Raw genomic sequence first — 24,851 nt, forward strand, 5'->3', positions numbered from 1 at the left:
AGATGTGAATGCTTTTCCATTGAGATGGGAAACAAGGCGAGGGTGCCCTCTCTTACCACTCCTACTCAACATCGTACTGGAAGGCTTAGCTAATGCAATAAAACAAGAAAAGAAAATAACAGGTATACAGATTAGGAAGGAAGAAATGAAACTGTCTTTGTTCACAGGTGACATGCTTGGCTATGTAGAAAATATAGAAAGGTGCCAAGATAAAACTCTAATATGCAAAAGTCAATTGCTTTCCTGTACATCAGCAACAAGCAATTGGAATTGGAAATTAAAACCACATCATTTACAATAGTGTCCAAAAAATGAAAGAAGGTATAAATTTAACAAAATATGTACAAGATCTACATGAGGAAAACTACAAAACTCTGCTGGAAGAAACCAACGATGATCTAAATAAATGGGGAGATATTACCTGATCTTGGATAAGAAGACTCAATATTGTTGAGCTGTCAGTTCTTGCCAAGTTGATCTATAGATTCAACACAATCCCAATTAAAATTGCAGCAAGTTATTTTGTGTATATCGACCAACTAATTCTAAAGTTTATGAAAAGGCAAAAAACTCAACCAAAACAATATTGAAGAAGGACAAAGTCAAATGACTTAACACTATCCAACTTCAAGAATTACCATAAAGCTACAATAACCATGAAAGTGCAGCATTGGTGAAAGAATAGGCAATAGATCAATGAAGCAGAAGAGAGAGCCCAGAAATAGACCCACACAAATACAGTGAGCTGATCTTTGACAAAGAAGCAAAGGCAATTTTCAACAAAGAAAAGTTATTCTTTTTAACAAAGAATGCTGGAACAACTGGATATCCCCATACTAAAAACTCAGTCTGGACCCCAACCTTACACCTTCTTGGAGAAATTAATTCAAAATAGTTCATAAGCCTAAATGTATAATTTAAAATTATACAATTTCTAGAAAACAATATAAGAGCAAATCTAGGTAACCTTGGGTTCAGTGATGATTTTTTAGATACAACACAGAAAGCATAATTCATGAAGTAAATGGACATTTCGAACTTCATTAAAATTTTAAAAGTCCGCACTGCAAAAGCAACTCATAGGGAGTAAAAAGACAAACTACATACAGGGAGAAAATATTTTAAAAACACATATTTGATAAAGGACTTCTAAATATACAAAAAACTCTCAAAACTGAACAATAAGAAAATGAACAACCCCATTTAAAAGTGGGAAAAAGATTTGAACAGACATTTCATCAAAGATTACACAGATGGCAAATAAGTACATGAAAAAGTGCTCAGCATTATATGTCATTAGAGAACTGCAAAATAAATAACAATGAGATACCATTACATACCTATCATACCTGCTATAATGTTGAAATCTAATGCAAATGCAGTTCTAAATGCTGGCAAGAATGTGGAGCAACAGCTACCTTCGTTCATTGCTCTTGGGAATGCAAAGTGGCACAGTCATTTTGGAAGACAGCTCAGCAATTTCTTACAAAGCTAAATATAGTCTCACTTTACAATCCAGCAATCACACACCTCAATGTTTATCCAAATGAGTTGAAAACGTATGTCCACACACAAATCTGCATACAAATATTTATGGAATTTTATTCATTATTTATTCACAATGTTATAAGGCCCAAAACAGAAGGCAACCAAGATGTTCTTGGATAGGTGAAGGGCAAACAAACTATGGTACATCCATACAATGGGATTATCATTCAACAGTAAAAATAAATGAAATATCAAGCCACAAAATGACACGCAGAAATTTTAGAAGCATATTGCTAAACTAAAGACGCCAATCTGCACGGTTCTCACTATATGACTTTCTAGAAAAGGCAAAAATACAGTCACAGTAAAAAGATCAGTGGTTGTTGGGAGTTCAGAGAGTGGGGGAGAGATGACTAGATGGAGCTCAGGGGATTTTTAGGGCAGTGAAACTATTCTATGTGGTATTAATGATAGATGTGTGACATCTGTGGGAACGTATACTGTACAACGCAAAGAATGAACCAAAATGTAAACTGTGAACTTTAATTAACAATAATATATCAATATTCATTCATCAATTGTAACAAATGTACCCCTTTAAGACAAGATGTTAATAACAAGGGGAACTGGGCAAGATGCAGAAGGTGTGTATGGGAACTCTTTTTTTTCCTCTGCTTATTTTTTCTGTAACTCTAAAACTGCTTTAAAATTAGAGTTTATTAATTAAAAAAAATAAATGTAAAAGTATGAGAAAATATTGAAAATCTTTATCTACAGAACTTGTGGGTTGTCTTAACATCAAGGATTTCTAGATTTGTGAGGGACAGCACCTGGACCGTCATAGGCATATCTAGAATATCTCCTGTATTCTCGGTGGTGGTGTGCATTGATTGATTTTTCAGGTATAAAAATGGATTCACCTTCCATATAGTTCATATATATGTCACTAGTTTTTCACACTCTATGTAAATTGATCCTGGAACATCTGTGAGAAGCCTTAAATAATTCTTGTGTCCCCAAGGGAATGAACATGACTCATTTATAAGCAGACACTTTTTTGAATATCTAAAATCCCTATCAATTTCATGGCAACTATAAATAACCATTAATTTACAACCCTAAAACTAGTTTCTTCGATTATGCTTCATATAATTATATATATTTTAAATGCAAATATTTGTTTATAAATATTATTCAAAGAACTAATAAGCTCTTTCAAATACCAAAATATCTCACTTTCTCTAATTATGATAATTTTATAGCTGGATAAATAGCATGTCAGACGGTTTGCTCCTCCTTTTTATCCATTGTGGTGTGCTCAAATGGGAAATCTACAAAATAAAGTCCATGGCTGATTTTCCAACTGCTTCTGATTTTGAACATAGAATGCTAAGAAAACGGGTGCTCTTCTATGAAGTTACTATACATACACTTATTTAAAATATAAGATCCATTATTCTACATTGCAAAAGATATTTATGATGGTTTATCGAGCATATATTATTTTATCTACATTAGTCTTCTATCCCGTTTTATCAAACCGGGTTAACATAAAACAGATTTAAGTCCAGAATTCAATAACTTCAGACGCTCCATGAGAATAAAATAATTTTTAAGTTAAAAACAAATACCTGCAATTGTCAACATTTAATAGAAAATACTCCCAAATGGAACCTTTGAGTGAAGGGCACAGACACTGTCAATTGTGGAGTCCTACAGGGCATGCTGCTCCCTGCCCTTGAGGAGTTTAATTCTAGTGGAAGAGACAGAAGTATAATTAAATAAATTTTGCTCAATATAAAAATTGATGGCTCATATATGATCAGATGTTTCTGATGTTTTCCATAGTGACATGATCACAGATAGTTTTATCATAGAAGTTATAGTATTATTGTTATTAGGTACTGATTAGGGGAGGGTGTTATATTCACATATTAAAATACTCTTTTGCTATAATAGATAATTTTGCTCAATTTAAAAATTGATATTCTGCTTTTAGTCACCACCATATTTTTCTATGGAAACTCTGTTCACATTAAGGCCATTGTATTTTTTTCATCTCTACGTTCTTTTGTACTATCCCATACTTGCCCTGCCTCTATGGCAATATCTTTCAACGTCTGGGCAACCCACACAGTAAGAAAACTTTGCATAGAACCCAAACACAATCCCTCTGTGTCTGTCTGTCTTTCTGTCTCTCTCTTGCACACAAATTTCTGTGTGATACAAACATTTCCCAAAGCAATACCTAAACTTAGCATATGCAAATGCCATGGTATAGTAATTAAAAGAAATTAGGGTTAACTGAGCTAGAACATGTAAAATACAGTGCCTGAACTGGTGGTTCCCAATAAACTTTTGTTGAATGAAATTGCTGAATGCTGAGTTTTGGTGCTGTTATTAACAACATATAGATGGTTAAATATAAATTTTAACATGCAGGCATTATGGAGATCATCATACGTACTGGAGGACATGTAAAAGGCCTATGCCACAGTACATGGATTGAACCCATGTTTACTGAGCATCTACGATAAAAGACGTGGGAGACACAGAGAGCTGTGAACAAAAGAGACAACAAGCTCTTTTGTGGAGCTAATGTTTTAGTGGGTGAAGACAAATCTTGAAGAAGGCAAATAAATAAAATATAAGATGCCAATGAAAAAGGGAAAAAGGTGGAGCAGGGAACAGTGAGGGCATGGCCCCTGCAAGGTTAGTTAGGGTGGCCAGCTGGGCAGGTCTCACAGAGAGGCCAACCTGTGAGTAAAGGCGATGATGAATGTCAGGGGAAGGTGTGGTCTGGGCAGAGGAAACAGAGCTTGCAAAGGCCCTAAGGCGAGAGGGTGCCTGGTGTGTTGAGGAACACCAAGGAGTCCAGCATGGCTAGGACAGTAGGAGGGAGGGAAAAAATGCTAGGAGGTAGAGCATCAATGGGGCGGCAAGTCCTGAAGAGCTGTGGAGGCCATTTTAAGGAGTTTATTATTATCTCACAGAGAAATTGGAAATCCTTGGAGGATTTTGAGCAGAAGAATCCCATGATCTGAATGTAGGGTTTAAAAGACCCCCGCACAGGAAAAACAAATCATCGTGCAACTGTTTCAAGCCATTGTGTGGTCTGACTGAAAACTGCATATGAGGAATGATAGGCAGAATATTAGCCCCCAACAATGCCTGCACCCTGAGACCCAGAAGCTGTGAATATATCCAGCCACATGCTACTGAGAAATTAAGAATGCTGGTGGAATTAGGTTGTGAATCAGCTGAGCTTGAAGAGTTATCTGGGATTATCCAGGAAGGCTCCATGTAACTATAAGGGTTTTAATATGAAAGAAGGCGTTCTTTTTTATTTTCTTCTTCTTCTTTTTTTGGCCGTGCAAGTGACCTGCGAGATCTTAGTTCCCCGGCCAGGGATCAAACCTTTGCCCCCTGCAATGGAAGCACAGAGTCCTAACCACTGGACCACCAGGGAATTCCCAAGGGTTCTAATAAATGCAAGAAGGAGACAGAAGACTGGATCAAAGAGAGAGTTGAAGATGCTACGCTTCAAACTTAGAAGGGAAGGAAGGGGCCGTGAGCCAAGGAATGTGGGAAAACTGGAAAATCCAAGGAAACAGATCCTCCCCTGGGTCCTCCAGAGGGAATACAGCTCTGCCCACACCTCGATATTAGCCTAGTGAGATCCATTTCAGATTTCTAACCTCTAGAGCTGTAACGGAATAAATTCGTGCTGTTTTAAGCCACTAAGTTTGAGGCAATTTGTTACAGCAGTAATAGGAAGCTAACATATGAGGTATTTCAATGAACTTAGCTTGGGAAAGGGACAACAAGAGGTCTTTTTCACCTGCAAGTCCTGGATGGGCTTCCAAACTCGCCATAGGTTCCAGTGTGTCCTTACAAGGTATGGAGTGTTTCCTGGGATCCCACATCTCTGCCCCAGTTTCCTGCTGCTTTTCTCCAGTTACTAGTTTCATTAGGTAGTTTTAGTTACCTTTGTAAGTCTCGTTCAATACTGACCAATGAGGTCTTATGAACCCATTCTTCTCACGATTGTATTTTTGTGAAATATATGTGTGTGTGTGTGCGTGCCTGTGTGTGTGCCTGCCTGTGTGCGTTTGTGCCTGGGCACAGGTGTATGTGTGTGCCTGCCTGCATAAACTCAAAGGGAAAAAAAAAACTGGACAATATATGCTGCAAATGAGTAAGAGCTGGAGGAATGAAAGCAAACTTTCATTTCCGACTTTAGGTGTTTTTTATGAAAAGTGGAAGATTTGTGAATAATTTACACACAGGTATTTAAATTAAAAAAGAAATACAAACTGGGTACTAAGTACAGATTCTAATTTTTATAATCTTATTAATGTTTCAATATGTATCACAGATATTTGAGCCCTGCTGCCAACCGGAAATGCCAGTATTTTCTGTGTGGCTTATGTGTGGCCAGACATCAGGCTTCAGGTGGACTGTTTTGACTGTGGGAAATTAGGGTAAGATATTTTCCCTCTTGCTTCATAAATAAACAAAAATGATGATAAATAGTAGTTCCATAGACCCCAAAATCGTACCTTCTTTTTAGGCAAAACAAACATTGGCAATTTCATATGGTGCGAACTAATACATTGTTGCAGAAATCTCAGAAATCCACGTGTGATATTTTATGAAGGTGCGTGTGTGTGTGTGTGTGTGTGTGTGTGTGTGTGTGTGTGTATTGGGGGGGTGGTCTACCCACACTGACAGTCCTGTTACATGAGGAAAGGCACTGACAGCTGGGTTCTTTGGTGATGGATCAATGAAGAGGTCTATAAATATGAGTGTAATTTAGGCAGCTGGAATCAGCATAAGCAGAATGAAAAGAAAAAAAAAAAAACCACCCAGCCATTGAAATGGGCTTATCTATTTATTCAGTCATTGATAAAGCCTGACAAGTTAATTAAGTCACTTTCATTAAGGTTGCAATGCCGTGTGATACTTCAGTGATAATACACTTAACTGCTGTGGACATTAGTTATTAAAACAAGCAGTACAGAAAAACTATAAATGAAAAGTTAATACTTTAAAATCATTTAAACCAAGTGACCTAAATTAAGTAAAATGAATTAGTAAAATTTTGTCTATAAGACTATTTTTAACACATTGAACTGCCCTCAAATGATGCCAGAAGATCAGGACTCTGGTTTGACACATTCAAAATGGGACTGAGAATAAATATTTTATAATATAATACAAAGGTATCAATATTTAAAAGCCTTCATACTTTATACAATTCTTAATGCAATTTATGTTTCTAAAATGAGGATATCAGGTTGATACATCTCTTTTCAGGTATTTTAGCAGAGTAAGGGTATTTGTTTATTATCTGAAACCCATCTTAACTAATTTCATTCTCAGGGTCAAAAAATTTCTGAAAATAACTGCTCTGGGATGTTCATTATTAATAGTGTTCCTCTCTCGTTAATAGTTTATGGTGAGCTTCTCAGAATATTATGAGACTGTAAAAATTCTATCCCAATAAATGTGTCTATAGTAATAAATTGAATATAAGTTATAGTCTATGAGTTTCACACTGATTTATGCTTGTCGTAACAGGTAGCTGTTCATGGTCCATACAACCCAGCAGACTGCAGCATATGGTTTACTATCTGTGGATGCTTAAGACCCAAAAATAATCCCAGGATGGAGAAAATAAGTATAAAATGATATCAGAAATTATTATTCCATTTCTAAACCAAACCTGAGTAGGAAACCTCCTCTCAATGAACAATTTATTTCCCCAGAATTCTCTTTTACTTGAGATAGGAAACTAGAGCCAAAAGAATGTGCTTCTGCAAGTGATTAAGTGTTCAAGTTGAGAGCCACGCAACAGAGATTTGGGGTACACAGACGCCTGGTGCATTTGCCTCCTTCATAAAATCCTGCATCCTATCTTTCCATTGCAGTTCTGTTATACACATCGCTGATAAAGCTTAGCATATTAACAGTGAGAGAAATTTCTAACTTTTAATTATGAAAACTGCAATGTTCCAATCATATGCAATCTGAAAATTCTGGCTTTAACAATTTAAGTCCAAATATCAGGATAAAAACTGAAAGAAAAATATCGGTTTATCATCACCATGCTCTTAAATGTACTGATGGTCAGTGTTTCCATATTGAAGATAAACTAACAAGATGATGTATTATTTTTACCCAAGCTTTTTGTTGTATTTGTTCAGCCTTTGTCAGTTACTTTGACACCATAGATTTTCTTTGTGTGTGTGTATATATATATATATCTTTATTGGAGTATAATTGCTTTACAATGTTGTGTTAGTTTCTGCTGTACAACAAAATGAATCAGCTATATGTATACATATATCCCCATATCTCCTCCATCTTGAGCCTCCCTTCCACGCTCCCTATACCACCCCTCTAGGTTGTCACAAAGCATCAAGTTGATCTCCCTGTGCGATACAGCTGCTTCCCACTAGCTATATCTATTTTACATTTGGTAGTGTATATATGTCAATGCTACTCTCTCACTTTGTCCCAGCTTCCCCTTCCCGCCCTGCGTCCTCAAGTCCATTCTCTACATCTGCGTCTTTATTCCTGCCCTACCACTAGGTTCATCAGTACCATTTTTTTAGATTCCATATATGTGCGTTAGCATATGACACCATAGATTTTCCCCCTCTCAAACAGAAATGTGAATCAAAAATGACAGAAGCATTTGGACTTCGTTGACATTAATATTTGACTATTTCCAAATAAAGGTTTTTAATTTCTAACCCTATGAGAATAGAAATATTTGTCTTTTTGTAAATTTTTGGCATGACTTTAGATCTAAAAATTATGAAATTAATAAGTGTAAATTACAGAACATATTTAAGTAAGGATGTATATTGTGAGATGAAGAATATAAAATATTCAAAATAGCTTCATATGGTTTATTTTCTTCAATACAAACAACTATACCCACAGTTGATAGCAAGTAGATCACCTCACCCACAGAAGAGAAATGAGAAAATATAAGGCCTATTCAACACAACATAATTTCACAGTAGGTCAGCACAAATTTATAAAGTACAGGTGTTTCGATAACTGAAGTCCATTGGAAAAGCACACAATATTCCACTTTCAACAATGTTCACACACACTTCCATCTGGAACTTTGCTGATCTCATAATAATATGCAACTTATTGAAATATAAAAAATAATACATGTAAACTCCAAAATTAATTATCTTGAAAAATGCTTTGCCTCCCTGCATAAAGACTTTGGGATCCCTAATATACTTAAGGAAGTACAATTTGAATTATCTACATACAAATATCTTAATAAAATTTTTATTGGCAAACAATGTCAAATTTCAAGACTAAAATGGATCATTTAAATAGTGTGACATATTTCTAGAAAACAAAAAAGAGTGCAAGATAATTTTAAATCTTATAATCAAAATCTTATACTTTTTAAGCTAGAGGAGTAATCCTTCTTCCTATGTAGGCTATGCTTATGCATTTCTGTAATTGTTTCCAAGACTTTTTCTGTAATGTAATGTTATTCATTGATGATTTTTTACCAAAACTATGCCTCCTCTTCACAAAAAGATGGAATTGGCTGCTTGCTTTCCTGGAGCATTAACTTATTAGGGTTTAAAGGGTGTCAGTACTACTTTTAGAAAGCTGTTTCTCACAAATCAAAGAAGAGATGGTTACTTGCTAAATTAGATGAGAATCATGATATTTGAGAAAGAAAACATACATTACAAAATTACCAGAAAGTATAAAGAAGTTCCAAGTTTAGAAGACAAAATGTTTTGTTTGAGTTAGCCCACTTAAGCATTGTTGCAATAGGAAATTGGGAATTGGTCTAATCAACCAGCAGATTTATCTGATATACACAACTTAACGAAAAGAAGGTTTGATGTGCTTTACTTGGTTTTCACTTGGTAATGATGGGCTGGTTTGAATTCTTCCCTGCCTGTGTCCATCACTACCTCTGTCCTCAGCCCCAGCTAGTTCTGCTCTTGGACCTTTCTTGACCAATAGACTCCCCACATCTTTGCTCATCTTCATTCTCTGAGAGTATTTCATCACCTCTCCTTTGTCAGTAGGATATGACCCATCAAGTAAATTGAAAATTTTGAGTAAACTATAAATTATGCCTTACAAATACTACAAGATAAACTATTCTAACTTTAGAGATAATGTATTTTGCATATTGTCCAAACATAAACATTAAAAATTGGGTTCTTTAGACAAAAGGAGTAAGAGACAAGCATCCACACGGGGGGATTGAGGGAGTTGAGTTAGTGGCGCACGTGTGCCCATGTAGCCCTCTGAACCCCCATAAGCAGGCAGCCTGGCTGATTCAGAGACCAGAACGGCCTCCACCCTGAATCTTACTCTGCCTTCCCTGGATGACAGGCTTGAGTGCTATGTACGAACAAAGGCAATCCTTCCAAGGAGATATGACCCATCTCTGGTGTCAGCCCCAGACCATGCTTGTTCCTGAGGTTAAATCACTTCCACCCATTTACTTCCTCCTGACTCTGGTCTTTCCTCTCTCTTCCCATCTGTACTTTTCCTTCCTCTTATGGTCCCTCCTCAAGCCAGCACATCTGATAATTATCCACATCATGACTGAGCTCCTCTTATTAGTGAACATGTTCAAATATTTCAGTCAATACATATTTTCTCCCAAAACAAATAACTTAAGTTGCCAGAAAATAAATGCTGTGGTTTACCAAGCTAAGGAACATGTACTGTCTGCATAGATCACAGTTCCTTGAAATAGCAGCCATTTTCCCCAACACACATATAGATGACAAAAACATGTTCCCAAGCAGTAAATAACAGCACTAAAGGCAGTGAACCAGTAGTAAAATAGCACCTGTTTGGTATCCCTTAACCACCAAACACAACCATAGAACGAAAATTAAATGGAACTATATTAAAGTACCAATGCCTCTTCTGGAGCTAGAGTAAATTTTCAATCCACATATAACTCTTATACACCATCAGAAGAGGATTGGAGGGCTTCCCACACTGACAGTGAAAAAGAGCAGGACCCTGTGGGGCTCCTGGGCATGAAAGCCTTTCCGTGTCCCCCGTTTCTTGATTACAGGCAATACTTCATTCAGCCTCCACGACTTTCCCTGAGTTCCAACAGACAGGTTCAAACAGATGCTAATCAGGGAAAGGAGGGGATGCAGAGACCAGGGAGGAGCAGTCAGGAAACAATAGCGCAGCCTTGGGGCAGGGTCCTGGTTCCCCGTCAAGGGATGCACACAACAACATCTTTGAGCTGTTTTGCAGATACTGAAACCCCCTCCAGGTGGGAGAAGTTAACTGTCTTCTGCCCACAAGCATGGAGACTGATGACCTGTTGGAACCAGAAGGTTGATGATGCCGACTCCCAATGACCTTACCACCAACCAATCAGAAGAACGTCCATGAGCTGACCACGCCCCTTTGAACCATCGCTATAAAACTCCTCACGACCCCCTCCAGGTGAGGACACACAGTTTGGAGGGCAATTAGTCCACTGTGACCCCCTTTGCCTGGCAAAGCAATAAAACTATTCTTTTCTACTTCCCCCCAAAACTCTGTGTCCGAGATTTAATTCGGTGTCAGGGTCCAGAGGCCGGATTTGGCATCAACGGGACACATTGTGGAAGAAAAGAGATGATGCAGAAACAAATTAAAACCCAGAGGCCCTTGGACCACCCCACCCCACACCTTAAACTCACAGCACACGGCGGAGGTGTTCAGAAGGCAACCATGTGGGAGGAACACAGAGGAAGAGGGGTTTCCATAGTGATACTTTTTACTAATTTATTGAATAATTTAACATTTGCTTTTTTCCCCCAGTTTTATTTTGCAAGCACTTTGAAATATCTCCCCTTTCAAACTTTTGAATTAACTTTAACTGAACGAGCATTATCTGTATCAATGTGGAAACTGAACATCAGTCCAGACAGAGTGACATTTCTAAAATGGTGGCTGGAATTCCATGAAAAATTTGACTTGAAAAATCCCCATCTCATAATTTGCTAATATCTCTCATAAAATAGGAAAAGATAACATGAGGTGTCTATGCCTAACAAAGATATCGTTATAAACAATATCATTAATTTAAATGTATTTAACAGTTTGAAAAATTTAAAAAAACAAATAACAAACTTGGTTCCTTATGAACAGTTTTATACCATTCAGAGGAACCAGATTTAGTATATAAAAAATAGACTTTTACATTGTTAATATGGTCTTAATCATTCTGATTATTATGTCTTCTTGGACATATTTAAATGCAAAAGACTGTATCTATAAACTCTGTGTCTATACTATGATAAGACTCAATAAAAAGGTAAAGATTCTATTAAGCAGCCTTTTTGCTTTCTTCTAATAAATCATGGCAAAAATGCTTTTAAAGTGTATATTTTAAATTTTACATTATTAAATTTTCATTTTTCTAACTGATCTACGTAAATCCTGGTCTACATAAAACCATTATAAAATGTTACAGAACATTTTATTTAATAGTTTCTTTTGTTACCCCTACAGAATCACAACTCTACTGCAAATGCCAGAGGCTAAGGCACTCCTTGTGATATGAGTGTACTAACTTTATTCTTGTATATGATAAGGATATGCTGACAGATCTAACATGGATTTCTGAGTTCAGTCACTCTCCTGCCTAAATGGAAAATCAGATTTCTGAACACATTTGTTTGAGTATACAAGTGACTCACCCATGCCAAATCTCAGGGGTAGGCTTAGATTCATGGATATTTTCTGTATGTACCCGTGCTTAAGACTACCATTGCTTTAGGAAGTTGGTGTCAAGTTACCATCCTTCACATGGAATAAAAATTCCTCTCTGCAGTTTTGTACGTGTGAGAAATGCAGTGTTCTTATTTTTACCTTGCTTCAAACATCGATCCCTTGTGTGAGTTACCTGTATGGTAGAAAGCACTGTGGTCTGAAATGAAGTTCCAGAGTCTCCCAGATTAAAACCAAGATGTGCACTCTTTCAGAAGACTGTGTCCTCGGCAAAGAACAATGCTTTAGCCATGAAGAGCTTCCATAGCCAGGTGAAGTGATAAAGAATGAATGAGTTCTTCCCATTACTTCCTCAATCGGTATCTCCTTGAACAAACTAGTGAAGCCACCTGGAAAGGAGATGAAATAAAACGTTGGGTGGAGGGATAAATTAGGAACTTGGGAGAGCAGATACACACTACTATATATAAAATTAAACGACACAGTCCTACTGTACAGAACAGGGAATGATATTCAATAGCTTGTAGTAAACTATAATGGAGAAGACTATAAAAAAGTATACATACATATATATATATTTATATATATACATATATATCTGAATCACTTTGCTGTACACCAGGAACTAACACAATATTGTAAATCAACTAAAGAAATGAAATTGAGTTATTTGTAGTGAGGTGGTTGGACCTAGAGTCTGTTTTACAGAGTGAAGTAAGTCAAAAGAGAAAATTAAATACCGTATGCTAACACACATATATGGACTCTAAAAAAAAAAAAATGGTTCTCATGAACCTAGGGGCAGGACAGGAATAAAGATTCAGATGTAGACAGTGGGCTTGAGGACACGGGGTGGGGGAAGGGTAAGCTGGGACGAAGTGAGAGAGTAGCATGGACATATATACACTACAAAATGTAAAATAGATAGCTTTTATATAGTGGGAAGCAGCCGCATAGCACAGGGAGATCAGCTCAGTGCTTTGTGATGACCTAGAGAGGTGGGATAGGGAGGGTGGGAGGGAGACGCAAGAGGGAGGAGATATGGGAATGTATGTATATGTGTAGCTGATTCACTTTGTTATACAGCAGAAACTAACCAATATCGTAAAGCAAAGACACTCCAATAGAGATGTTAAAAAAAATAAAATAAATAAAACTAAAACAATGTTAACCTCACTTGACAACTCAGTCACATTAGCTGAGACAATTTAGATTTTAAGTAATTATTGAGCGTTTGTTCCATCTGGCATTCTTGTCTGCTGCAGGAAATCAATGGACAGAGGACATTGTAGAGGAAATGGTGGCGGAAGGGCTGCTAGTGCCTTGGATGGCAAATGCTCACTCAGGTGTGAGTTCACTTTCCTGGGGGTTTCACACTATGACTGTATTTCAATGAGACATTTTCCCTCCAGCCTTACTCTCAGGTTAACAGTAGAAAGGACAAATCTCCCGTCATATTACTGGATGTGTTGACATGTGTTTTAGAGACTTTTCAACAAGACTGCTCAATAAAAATGGAATTCACGCCAAGCTTATGAGGATGCAATCAAGCTGCCTCAAGCCTTCTCAATAAATTAAGCATAAAACCTTCAAGACAGTTGCTACAGAAATCAGAAATGATTCTGCTCTTGTAACAATTGGAAAGGACTTAGGTTCCCTTAAGAAAACTCATTTTGGAAGTCCTAAAGAAATTAGGATCCCTTAGAGCAAGTCTTGTTTTAACGAATTTGAATACTGTGTTTTTGTCTTTTAAACACTAAGGCTTTACTAACATGCGCAAGATTGTACCCCTGTGATCTGAAGATCTCATGGTATCCATTAGAATGCCTTAGTACTGTTCTTTTTCTTTACTTCCCACTCAGAGGCATGGAGATTGCTTTAACATCTCCACAGAAGAGTTTATACAATTCTAATAGCTGCTTATTTAAGAAAGGAATAAAATTTAATTATTTTTAGTTTCAGAAGAAAAATTTCTATTGTAGTCTCTTTTTAATGTTTATCTTCTTCTTTATAACATATTCATGCTAATCTGAGAATAATTGAGAATTTGTACTATATTTTAGGTTAATTGATTGAAGCATACACCTTACTTTGAAAAATTTGGGATTGCATATTCTAAAGATTCAAACGTCAGAGTCTAGTACCAATTTAGTTCATGAAACAGGCCTCACAGACAATGAAGTTAGATATCTCCTTGAAAAATGAACTCAGGATATCACTTATTTGTTCAGTCATAGGGTAAAGGCCTTTCAAATCTAAATCCTTCCATCTCTGTGGGGAAATGCCCTCCAGGTTTAAATATGAAATATCACTACTCTTTCGGTTCTATTAATAATACGTGGACAGACTTGGGTACACTTAAGTCTAATTAGGAGGAACATGAAAATAACTAAATGGGCAAAATACCTGTACTGCATAGTTTCGTCCTCAGACGTGTGTGTGCTTGGGGGGGAGACAGAGACAGAAATACAGAGAGAGAGATGGTGAAACAGCAAGAGAGACAGAGAGTAAGAATTTCCGTACTGCAGAAAATTAAGCAGTACAAAAAAAAAAAAATAGGTGGGTATATTTCCCAGCAAGGGAAAGGACCTTTTTTTAAGAACTCCAGGTCCAGAGATACTGTACCTGGGAGCACTATTATTCATGTTCTCTAAGCCTGGGCTTTTTCTCTAAATGCAGAAGCTAAAAGATGGGCCTATGGTAAGTAATATTTAAGCCTGATTTTATTTTATTGTTGCACACAAGATTCTGTGAATTCCTTAATTCATTGCCCAATCTAATTACAGCTTGATTTCTCAGAGGGAAAATATATTACCCTATCTTCTCAGGTTACTTTTGGATTATTATCTCCTCTGGCTACAGCAGTGCTGGGATGGGAACTACAGCCCAGTTATTCCTAGCATTTTAGTCCCCTACATATTGGATACTGAATACTGCGGTAGATTTGATCCTCCAGCATTCATTCGTATTGATCATGGAGACTGGCAGATGGGATGTGCTACTTCAGCCTGGATGTTGTGAACACATTCACAACGTGTATTCACAGTAACGCACCTTTGTGATTCGTGTATTAAAGTTGCCAGGAAGGGTTCACATTTCAAACTCCTTGGCTTTACAGCCCTATGATGATTGTAGAAAAATAAAACAATCTGCAGCCAATTTTTTTTGTGAAACATTTTGATATATAATTATCATCATCAAAAAGTGTATTTTCAACTCTGTGTGTTCTTTATTGAGTGCTGCTTAGAATTTTTTTTTTTTTTTTTTTTGGACAAATCCTCCGTGCTTCCCTAGGAACACTGGTTAATGGCGAGGTGGGTGCTGACAAAGGAATCGGTACAGGGGTTCCTGTCTTGGAGAGGAGACCGAGTCTAAGCAAAGAGCTACAAATGGCAGAGAAAAAATCGTGTCATTCCTTCTGTTTCTGCTCTCTCTTTTTAATCTCTGTGACTCTCTTTCCTACCTCCCTGCCTCTGATTCCAGATCTACCTCTCCTCTTACTACACCTCCCTTTGTACACTCAGACACACACTTCTAGGACATTGGAAACAGCTCTCTGTGAAGTGTGCGCCCTTTCTATGTGTCCAGAAAACGGTCTCAATAACACGAGGTTCTAAGTGTTCTGTCTGCTGTCCCCACATCCAGCATCCTTTGCAGCTGCCTTCAGAACCATCCCTCAAAGGTGGCTCTGAGGACTTGGGAAGTCTAAGGTTTCTGCGGGGGAAACACACAATCGCAGGAGTGAAGCCGTAGTCTAACCACAGCAGAACAAGCCCTGAGATCCGTGCAGGGGACCTGTGTGCCCCTTGCCACCTGCAGACCACCACCTGCAGTTCCCACTCCGGTGACTTAGATGCAATGTAGGACTCAGCCGGGGTCATGGGCCAGAGGGACTTCCTGGTTTCCAAGGTTTCCAGTTACTCAAAGGTATCTTTATCATAAAGCTACTGTTTTCCTTTTTAAATTAAATTTGCTACCTTTATTTTTTAAGTTAACAGTCAGTGACCAATTTGTCTGTGCTTTTGTGAAAGGCATTTTTTTTTTTTTTTTTTTGGTTAAAGACATAAAGCTAAATATAGACCACTTTTATAGACACTGGGTAAGATTTTTATCTATTTGGATAAGATTTTTAAAAAATTAATCCCAGTTGTACAAAACATAAAACTTGAATTTGTTCATGCCTACACTGCATGAACTTGACATTGCATATGGTTCTGCAATTATAACTTCAATTGCACAAGGTTTGCTGCATTTGACCAGAGTCAAAATCCCTGCCCTAATGGAACCAAAAACGTCCTAGAACTGTTCTGAGACAATTTTTAATTCACCTTTAAAAAAAAAAGCCTTTGATCAAAACAATTGGAATTTCTTTATTAGTCTCTTTGAACTGCATATGGAGATCGGCATTCAAGCTTATTTCTCCTCTTTTTTTCAGACAAAACTCCAAGAAGGGGGTACACTATGTACTTTTTAAGTTCTTTAGAATGCTTTTTGAAAATGCTTTAAAAGAATTTTCCATGAACTGAAGTTTCATTGCATTTCTGATTGGTGATAAGAAGAACAGTCAAGATATATGCAGGAAAAAAGAACGAAGGAAGGAAATCCTGAAGAGGTCCAAAGTTGATTCAGTATCACAAGACAGATGAGATCCCAGAGGGGTGAAGAGCAAATGAGGCAACAGTTCACTCTAACAAAAGGAAGGGGGTCTTTTTGAAGACTTCTTGCTTAGAAAGTCCAACCATGCTCTGAACTGGACTAGAACGCCAGGCTCAGTGTGACCTGGGTTTGTGACCTGGCTTTGAAGAATTTTGGAGGCCATAACACTTGGCTTGATTTCTGAACAGTATTTAAGGCTGCTTCTTATCTTGTTCATTACACAAGTAGAAGGCTTTTGCTTTCCTTTAACAAAAGTATTTTCAACCTTACAAACACAGATATATTAAAAAAAAAAAGTCCTTTTCTCTATTAAGGACTTTCACTGACAACATTTGGTTTCATTGTGTGCATTAAATCTGTGTTAAAACACAACCACCCAATGTTACCCAAAACTGCGCTGAGGGACCTCAGATTCACAAGCATATTTTCTTTTAATCAAAGACACCTGGGTGTTTTGAAGCTCTGACTCCAAAAGATTTCTTTCTTTCTTTCTTTCGTATTTATTTATTTATTTATTTTTGATAGAAGACCTTCCTTTTCTATAGCTGGTCCCATCAAAATGCATTGGTTCCCTCCACCCCCAAAGGGAAGAAGTAAACAATATTCATGTCGGGAGAACACGGCTTAAGCGATTCACGGAGTATACAAACATTTACTGGTACAAAATCTTCAACAGGAGTTTTTTGTTAAATTTTTACAATGTTTTCTCAAATCTTCAAAGCTGGCCTTGATGGTTTGCTGAAGTAATTGAATCACTCTTGAGTTGTTTTATATAGGACATCTTATCTTTCTTTCATTACCCGGGCTGTGGCTTCCTTTTCTATTCCCAGGAAATCCATGTACACACTTTAGAAGCCCTCCTGAACACGCTGCTCGCTTCTAACTTTCACAGAACCCTTAGCACCATTTGAATACGAAAGAGATACTGAATAAAAAGCTTTAATCTCTTGTCTGTTAGGCTGCTTTCTGGCCTCTCTTCATCTCCTCCTCTTCCAAGGGCTTTTCTGTGCGAGGCAAGTGAACACTTTCTGTTTAAAATGAAGTGTAATGCACAAGGAGATGCATTCGGCTGGGCTGAGACCCGAAAGCGGCTCCTGGAAATCTCGCCCCCCGTCAAAATTCAGCTCCATGCGTGCCGCACCGCCTTGTGTGTAAGCCTTTGCAGGTAAAAGATTAGTAAAGAGCTCTCCGTGAACAAAAATCATTCAATCAGCAGAATGTACAGGGAGTATCAAATGCGCCCTCCACCTCAGATACCGCGGGGTCTCTCCTCTGATACCTCTTCCCCTCGGTGAGCAGGAACTGCTTGAAAGGGTTTTCTGTTCTCTGCTCTCTTGTCAATTTGAATGCCAGGAAATGAGCCCCCTTTGTGAGATTAATTAATAGCAGGAGCGGATCGGCCGAGCCCCATCGCCACGCAACCGAGCTGTAATTGCTACTTTGTGGAAAGGAAAGAAAAAAAAAAAAAGTTTGGGTTGCAGTTTAAGAAGAGGGTTTAAGGAAAGTTCTTTGAACTAGAGGTCTCAGTGCACTGGATTAAGGCAAGAAGCAAGGAGGCCTTTGAAGTTGCCTAAGAGGTTTTGGAAGGGAAAAAAGTTGGGTGGCAAATGGGAGCTGGCAACATCAAAAGCGCTCGCTAGGTTCCTCACCTGCTCGGCTTCGTCTTCGGAACAGGGACCACGGGCTGGAGCGCAGTGTGGCGGGTCCCCTGGCCGCGGGAAGGGGTGGGTGGGCGGCTGTGTATTCGGGCTGCTGGGTCTACACTGTGCTGCAACGCAGGGGCCGTGTACACGGGATGCTGTGTAAATCGAGCCGGACAGCACGTGCAAAATGAACATAAACGATTGCAAAACGGATTTCTCTTCTTCCTCTATGCCACCCTCCCTCCTGAGACCTTCAAAGACGTCTTCAAAAGTTTCTCTGCTTATCTCTTAGCCATGATGTATTGATAAGAAGAAAAAGAGAAATCGTATCCGTACCCTGTCTAGAAATAAGAATTAACGAGGGCCATCTATTCTCAACAGGGGCAATACCGCCCCCAAGGGGGTGAAACTGATTCCTGGGGGCTGAAAGAAAATCTTAGATATTGTAATACTTTGTGGTTCTCTGAAGGGTCGCAGTGTATCAACAGATACATATTACATCTTTGCTAATAAAATTCCATGGGGAAGGGTAATTAGAAATAAAATACGTCAAAAGGGCTCCTTGAAATATAGCATACCTCTTTTTTTAAAAAACCACCACTCTGAGGATGAATGCTGTATGCAAATTTCTAAAAAGTGGCCTGAATTTCATTTTATATGAATTGTATATTAACCAGAAGTTAACTCAAGCATGTGAATTCCATATTTTGATTTTGTATGGAAGAAGCCCTATCTCAAATATTTTTATACTTCTAAACCTCATGTTAAATTATTGTATTGTCTTACTGTTTGTCAGACTGATGGATGAGACCTACATATTTTAGTAGAAAAGTGTGACTAGATTTCAACTATCACCATTTCAGTTTGTGCATAGGCTCAGATATTTTTGAAAAACAAAAATCAAATTAACTCTCCTCAGGTTTTTTTGTTTGTTTGGTTTTTGGGCGGGGGCTTCCTTAGAAGTTCTAAACTCAGGATTTTTTAAATGACCTGGCAGATCTAGATGTTTTATAAATACACCTATGCTATTCATTCTAACTTTGTATACTTTTTTCTAAGTTAATATGGTTAGGTGTTAATTTCAAATGCTAAGCAATATTTATGGAGAGAAGTTAAAAACTTTTTCTTGGCATTTATTGCCTGGTGGGATTGTTTTAGACCTCTGAAGAGTATTGTTTTCATTTTGAACTCAACTTCCAAGACAAATACATACACTTTTAATTTAACCAAATATGTAAATATTTAAGGATACGCCTTAATAATGAGAAAATCTTGAGTTCCTATGTTTTCAAACTATAACTGTGCTGTATTTTTCTCTCATTATAATGACAAGGAAAGTTTGAAAATCAATAGCCAATCCCAGTCTGGGCTGAAAAAACCCAGGAACTCTTCTAGGCCTGCCCTGCTAGACACCACGTCTCTGAGCATCACCACCTTTCAGAGTATGTATTCTCCACTGACCTTGAGAAAGACATTTTGGAGGCTTCGCCTTGAGGAAAATTTATATACATAACAGCATGCATAGGCAGCCACGTCTTCTCTTTTCTAGTGTCTCTGTCTGTTGTGTTCAGAAAGATTCTCAGGAGAGCGGCAGTCCCAGCAAAATGTACCTGTGACATTTCAGAGCTTCCTCTTCATTGACATCCAATACCAATTCACGCTGCACAAGCAGGTTGGACCAGCCCAAACTTCAGCCCACAGTGAGCAATCAATACACGCTGTTGACTGACTGCGTAGGTGGACCCAACACCTCAACTCATGGACTTGCCACCTCATTACAGCACCATCTTGGGGGACCTGCCATTTTGAAAGTTTAACAAATATTTTTAATACAATGAGTGAGTGAATAAAGTAGCTAGTGATTATGAGTCCATTGCCAGAATTCCCAACCCCCCATCCTTTCCAACTTGCAGGCAGGAGCACACACGGCCCTATTGCAAATGGACGCCCGTGTCTAATGGCTCATCTCACTTAGAGGAGACCTTTCCACTCTGTGTACAATAGAAATTACGTAAATATAGAACTATGTACAATATTTGAAATGCATTTCTCACAATAATGCCTAGACCCCAGTCTACGAGCTGTCAAAAAGCTGTACCTAATTACGCTCATTAAGAAAAACAGACAGATATTCAGTTACCTTCCTGCTGCCAGTGCCGGAAACAAAATAGTTTCCTCTTCTATTATATCAAGTATCTTAGTTTATGCCACGCATGTTAAAGTTTACCACTCCTTGGGACTTGCAACTGCAACACATTTCTTAGCTACCTGGAGGATTATAATTGTGTGTGCACATCAATTACGGATTGGATTCAGCCGTTTCAATCCGCTCAGCCACCAGCTGAGCGATTTGTTAGCTGTCCCTTCAGATGTTCAGATAACTTCCCAAATCACAAAGAGAGCACAGTGGTCTCCTGGCATTTCCAGGCCAGTTTGATTACAGGTGTAGTACACGCAGCCTTGTTAGCTTTCCATGACGAGGGCATCCTTCCCTTCTGGCTCTCTGGGAGAGGCACTGACCATTGCTTCTCACTAACAATTTCTTCCCGTTCCCCAGAGATGCCTTAATGAGCCCCTTGGACATGGCCAAAGGCAATCTCGTTCTCTGGGCCAGTGAGGTGAAAAGCCAAAGCTTTACCTACCAGGCAAGCAATAATTAATAAGGTGTCTTTGATTCATCTCAATTCATTAACAAAGTTACAAGTTGGGCGGCCTTAAAGAGTACCGTGTAAGGCTGTCATTTCATTTGCAGGCATTGAATGAAACGCGTGTGCCGAGGTATGTTAAAAAAATTAACTTACAACGAAAATAAATGAACGTAGAATACTAATTGGGAGAAAGCAACTGACAGATACTGCAAAAGATTGATTTTCGGGAAAACGGAGAAATCTGTTTTCTGTTTGTTTTAAGGACAGGAAATGAATGCTGATTAGAAATGTATAGGCAGCTGCTGCTAGGCAGCATTTGGTAATGTTTTCACTGGATATTTGATTCGTCTAAGACGTTCCTAGATTTGATGCCAGTTATCAGAGTTAGTTTTGGTCTAATAGTTAGTTGGACTTTCTTGGCTACGTGGCTCTTAAATCACAAGCGCTTGCAATGCCTCCCTACGGAAAAAGGAACTAAACCTGAGCGTCGCTTTGCCACAGAAGGAAATGCCTGCTTTAAGGAGTGAAAAGGAACCTGGTCAAATTTCTGTGGGCCTATTTTTTTCCTAAGAAACTTGCTGTGAACTTGAGAAATGATACCCATTTGGATTTGTAGGCATATTAAAATGCTACTATATTGTTTCTTAATTGTGTTGTCTGGAAATATATATATATATATATATATATGTATAGATAGAGAGAGAGATTATAGATATATATGCACATGTATCCTCTTATCTGGGATAAAAGCACAAACCAAACAGAACAAAAGCCATACTCCTAAATAAGAGATGTGAGTTTTCAGAGTGTGTTAGAATGAAGCCACTCAGAGAAAGGAAGGGAGTACTGATGGCTCTGGGCGCAGGGAGGCTGTTCCATGTTCCCACCATCCCCTGGAGTTGGGGGAGGGCGCTTCTCATTTGCATATGTTGTGTTACAGTCGTGCCCCAAGCCTGTCTCCACAGTGAATAAGGTTGCCTGTGGAAGGCAGCTTGGGGCAGGCAGAAAGGCTACGGCACAGTCAAGCTGCTTCCCTAACCAGCTTTGCTGGGACCACCGCGTGATGGCCTCTGTGAAGAAATTTAGATGATAATATACAGCATCTCCTGGAACCGTGGATACAGACGGGCTGGAGTCGAACTATTCTAATCCTTCATGGGAATTCAGGAAGTGCAGGCGTGAGATTGTAGTGACATCTAAAGGCAGACTCATCAACTCGTGCTGCACTTCTGCCCTGCTAGTTCCTTTGCACAAGTGTTCCTCATCAGAGCTTCTGACAAATTTCTCCTAGTATCTGCATGAAGCAATTTTTCCTCGGGTCTTCTCTTTTCTCAGTCTACTCCTTTTGGGAGCGGGAATGTTCTTGCCACCTGCGAAAGCCTTTCTTGTGTTCCATTTTCCATCACTTCTGGCACGGCTGCTATGTTATCTTCTCCTCTGCACCTGACACCCTTCAAACTTCTTTGACCTTATGTCTTGAGACCAAACCAGCCTTAAGCACACAAGCCACACCTTGGGTGACAGTCTCCACTGCCATGGGGCCCAGATGCAGCCTCATACTCCTGCCTCTGCCTCATCTCCCTCCTCTACTTTCCCGGAGCAGACAGGATGGTCCAGAGTTTGTGTGAGTTTCCTCTGAAGGGGAGACGCTGGCCAAGCCATGCACTGCTATTGGGAATTGGATATGACTGTCTTGCCAATCAGGATAAGGAAATATGCATTTTTTATGATGTATGCCCACCTATGAACTGTGTGCCCTTTTCTCCTTTAAATAAAATGACCTTTTCTTTAGCCAGGTCGGTAGGCTTCTTTCCCTGACTCCATCACAAATGGCAGGAACATGACCTTTGCCATGCTGCAAGGGGGCCAGCTTCCCACCTCCACTTCCGCAAGCATCCTGGCCATGGACAGTTCAGCCACATCCTCTCTCATTACAAATGTGCCCCTGAATCTCTTGTCGAGCAGATTAATGTATCCAAGATGTCTCATGCTTTGATTTGGCTTTACCATCCTTAACAATCAGATGCATGGCATTGTTAAATGTGTACAAGGGCAGGGAAATCAGACCATGTACACAAGGCAACAGCGTATTTTGCATGCAGGTGATCCCCAACAATATTAGAACCTGAATGTGTTTTCTTAGCTCTCCATTGAAGGGATGGGAGTTTTTCTTTTCTGCTCTTTTCTTTTTAATGGTCTTGATGAAAGACCTATAAAGTTGAATTGAATGGTCGGAAGATAATAACTCTGGTGGTAAAGGTCCCTGCCTTGTCTGCCACCCTGCCCTGGCAGTAATCCTGGCTTTGGGGATCTGAAATTTCCTAAAGATGTATTAGTGTCGTATACACATGTGCTCTTGTATGCTTATAATCCCTTTCACTAGCTTCTTAGCTGCATGCTTTGTATTTAAATTTTCCTTCTGACCAAGTAAATCCCTTTGGATGAAGTGACAGGATCTTTTCAGCACCCATGGCTGGTGACAGCTGGTGGAGAGACTCTGAAAGCCTGCAAAGTGTTCCTTCCTTGCTTTCTTCAAGACCAGTGCCAGCCACCAGCTGAGCGATTTGTTAGCTGTCCCTTCAGGCATCCGTCAGCTGAAGAGGTTCACAGTAAATGCTAAAGAAGTATAATAGATATTAATATAAAAGACAATATCTGGGCTTCTGGCTTAACCATGTCTTTAATTAGGTACTTATTTATTATATGTGAACATGAAACCTTTTCATTAATTCTTGTGTAACCCTTTATTAATACTGTATGAAGTATATACTGGCATCTGAAATGCAGTGAAAACCAGGCTTTGAAAGCAATAATTGCCGATAACCTTTGAAAGAACAGCTCCCAGGGCCAGATGCGTGCTGTTTCTCCTCCTTTGGTGAAGTTTCCTTGTGAATATCTAACTTGTAATACATTCTGTTGTTTTACATGAATATCGAAGGATGTCCTTTTTGGAGGAGGGGGTCCTTTCTGGCAAGGTGCCATTGTTAGATTAAGTAATGAGGTAATGAGAAAGATTCAGACTAAGCAAGAAACTAGACCTTAAATTAATGCAGACGTTAGCAGTAGGTTGGCCCTTATGTGGAATTCTTTGGTTTCAAACTTACCTAACCAAATGTCATTTCTCTATTTGTTGAAAAAGCCAAACAAAATAATGCTCTCAGGGAAACAAAGGTTATTAACCACTTAAAAGCAACAATTAGCTGTTGTGAAATTTTTTGGTAAGTTTAAATCTCCAACATACATAAACATCTTCCTAGAAATTAAAAATTTGCTCACAAATAAAGTGAAAATAAAATGCAGACTGAAGTGTCACTTCTAAAGATGGCTGGTTATTGACTCACTTCTACATAGCCGCCGCTTGTTTTTGCCTTAATTATTCTAAGTACGAAGAGAAAGTTGAGAGACTGTTTTATCGTTGGCATCGACGTATAAATATTCCTAGAAGTTAGGATTTGAGGGAAGAGGAAGATTTGTTGTTGTGTGTTCTGTGGCACAGAGCGTAGACTAAATCAAAGGAATGGTTATCCTAGAACCTTGAGAAGTTCTGCTGGAGACAATACTTTGTCAATGTAAAATGAATGGTAGATTCCAGCATCATTATTCTGGTTTGGCAACTTATAAAAATAAATAAAACCCAAAACTTCCTCATATATATATA

Source organism: Pseudorca crassidens, chromosome 14 (genome assembly GCF_039906515.1).
Source record: "Pseudorca crassidens isolate mPseCra1 chromosome 14, mPseCra1.hap1, whole genome shotgun sequence".
NCBI classification, from domain to species: Eukaryota; Metazoa; Chordata; class Mammalia; order Artiodactyla; family Delphinidae; genus Pseudorca; species Pseudorca crassidens.